Source organism: Oryzias melastigma, linkage group LG15 (genome assembly GCF_002922805.2).
Source record: "Oryzias melastigma strain HK-1 linkage group LG15, ASM292280v2, whole genome shotgun sequence".
In the NCBI taxonomy this organism is placed as follows: domain Eukaryota; kingdom Metazoa; phylum Chordata; class Actinopteri; order Beloniformes; family Adrianichthyidae; genus Oryzias; species Oryzias melastigma.
This window is the reverse complement of record NC_050526.1, coordinates 22,665,369-22,668,209: the sequence shown is the minus strand read 5'-3', so window position 1 is coordinate 22,668,209 and position 2,841 is coordinate 22,665,369. Positions and strand designations below refer to the sequence as shown.

The window sequence follows — 2,841 nt, the reverse complement described above, 5'->3', positions numbered from 1 at the left end:
CGCACCAGATAGTAACTAGATTTTTTTTTTCTAAAAATTTAAGTAAAAAGATTTTTTTTTCTGGTTACTAACTGGTGCACATCTGATAGTAAATTCAGTAAAAAATGTTCTGGTTACTAACTGGTGCGCACCAGATAGTAACTGGATTTTTTTTCTAAAAATGTAAGTAAAAGATTTTTTTTCTGGTTACTAACCGGTGCGCATCAGATAGTAAATTCAGTAAAAAATGTTCTGGATAGTAACTGGTGTGCACCATTTCCTAACCAGAATTTTTTTTAACTTAAATTTTCAGAAATTTTTTCTTTTTTTTTTTTTTTTCTTCTATCTCCCTATAGGGGCTCTGTCATTACAATTTGTTTAGCCTTAATAAAAAAAATCTGCGTCCTCTTCTCGGACACGTTGTTTCTGGAGAGTGGCAGGAGTTCATTAGAAATTTTCCTCTGAGTTGTGGGTTGGACCATTGGCACTGAGTAAACTTGCCCTTATTTCCCAACATCCATCGGTTTATGCGGTCTCCTACATGCTTACAGCCCTTCACAACCCCAACCTTACATTTATGATGAAATAAAAATGGCAAACACTATTGGAGCTATCCCGCCGTACAAAATGAACAAGATCTCAGGTCGAGGACAACCAAGACGCACATGGATGTAGGCATCTACAATCATCAGAATGGGGCAAAGCTGGGAACTTGTGGCCTGCCCTCTTTTTCAAATGGCATCAAAAACATTCTCAGAAATGCACATTTGAGCTTCTTTTTCTTGATATATGCGATATATGCCCTCCATCATCAGAAAAATGCCACAAGAGTATGTTAAAAACACGATTAACATCAGAGTGGATCTTTATTATATTCTTGGGTTCACCTTTTTGCTCCAAACAACTGTGTGTTAGAAAAGATGTCAAGCAAGTAGGGGAAATCAATAGCAACTCTATTTATCTCTGAGCCTGTCATATTTGCAGTCCCAAGGCAGAATTGTGTATCTGTAAGGGTGACCCATTATGACGTAGAACAGCATCAAATCTACCCAAGCCAGTGTTTTGTTTCAGTAAGGCATATATATTAACAGAAAAGCCAATGAGATTTTGTTTCCCTTTAAAGCCTCCGTGCAGACAACCTGCACCTGAAAGTTGACTCCCTTCTGGAGAGCCAGGTTTCCATTTTAATTAGATAAATACAGTCAAATTTTGCTTTGGTTGGGGATTTTGAAAGAGAACTCTTTATTCCTGATGCACCTGCTGGACTGAACCCAGCAGAGAGGGGCTTGCCAACACTTCCTCAATTCCCACAAGGTCTTGGAATTTCGTCATCCCATCCCAACCGCATTCAACAAACGCAGCCGCAAGCAAACAAACCAGCTCCATTTCTACTTCCAGAGCATCACTCCATTGTACATTTTGACCATACTTTATTGAAACTGCAGATTTAATGTGTGTATGTGGGTGTGTGCCAACTCCCCACCAAGTACTTAAACTAATGAATTTTTTTCTAAACGGTTGATCTTAGTCCAGATGGTAAAAAGGCTACAGGCTGTCTGGAGAATGGAGATAGAATGACAAGAACGGGGAAAAAAAAACACAAAAAGCAGACAGCACTTTTTATGGATCCTTCTATTGTGCAAAACTGACCCTTCACCACAGCGAGGTCAGAAGAAGAGAGGAGAAAAGATGAATTATTAATTATGTTTGAAATGCCCTCTCCTCCTGCTTCTTGGGTGACTCTTCTTGCAAGATCCAGACCATGCCATCTTCTGCTGAGAAAGAACGAGATACAGATGCTTGTGAGTCACGGCTTTAATGAGCTCTGCCGCTCACCCTACGCTAATTAAACTTGCAAATACGCCCATTTACCGCCACACATTTTTTGTGGAGAAAAAGAGAGGAAACTAGACGAGTCTCATTGCACGTAAGCGATGTGCACTTTGCCGAGGAAGTTTATGAGCTGCCGATAGATTTAAAGCTAAAAGCTAATGACTAGAGTGTGTTCTTTTGAAGTTTATGAGGTAAATATCGAGTAGGATGTTCCCGACTGGGCTGGATGGCAGCATGTCTGAGGGAAGTTTCTAACAGCACACCAGGTATCCTCCAACCTCCCCTTTTGCACCACAACTCTATATTTCTGTGCTCTAAATTACTCAAGAATGAGGAAAAAAATCAACTGATGCAACCCTAACCTCAACTTTTACAGAAAAAAGTTCACCAATCAACTGAAATTTACAACTCTTGATTAAATGCTCTTTATTTTATATTTATGGCAACTTTACAACATATTTGTTTGATCAGCAGAACTATCCAGGGCTAGTTATGACTTTTATGATGAGATGTTCAGGAGATATTGCATTATGAATGTGTTAACAATGAAATCCAGGCTGGGCTTTGAAGTGTCAAAAGAGGGTTGATCTCCTAAATGTACATGAAAATCATACAAACTTTAACCTCCTAAGACCTGGCGCCCACATGCGTAAAAATCACATCTTGGGTTATTTAACTGGGGCCCTGTGACTACATGTAAAGAGCTCAAATATTAGCTTGAGTCTTAAGAGATTAAAGAAAATGATTCATTGCAGAGTAATAGTCTTCTCTACGGAACATTTTTGCTCTTTTAAAGTCCCACTCGGATCATCTTTTGATCTATTTTTAAAGCATTCCCGCTTCCAAAAACTGTCATTTTCTAAGACAGAGTTTCAGGAGAGGGGCAAAAATTCATTAGAAATTTGCTAATGAGTTGTGGGCCAGACTGTTGATGTAGAGTAATAATAATAATAATAATACATTTTATTTAAAGTGCCTTTCATGTCACCCAAGGACACTGTACATGATAAAACAGAATAAATAGACATA

The 2,841-nt window shown here is 38.6% G+C and overlaps 1 protein-coding gene across 8 annotated transcripts in view; it reads left to right on the top strand.

The window, feature by feature from the left end:
• Nucleotides 1-2,841, top strand: part of LOC112161710 (Kv channel-interacting protein 2) — a 102,616-nt gene that overhangs the window by 76,848 nt on the left and 22,927 nt on the right. The gene's annotated exons all lie outside the window — the stretch shown is intronic.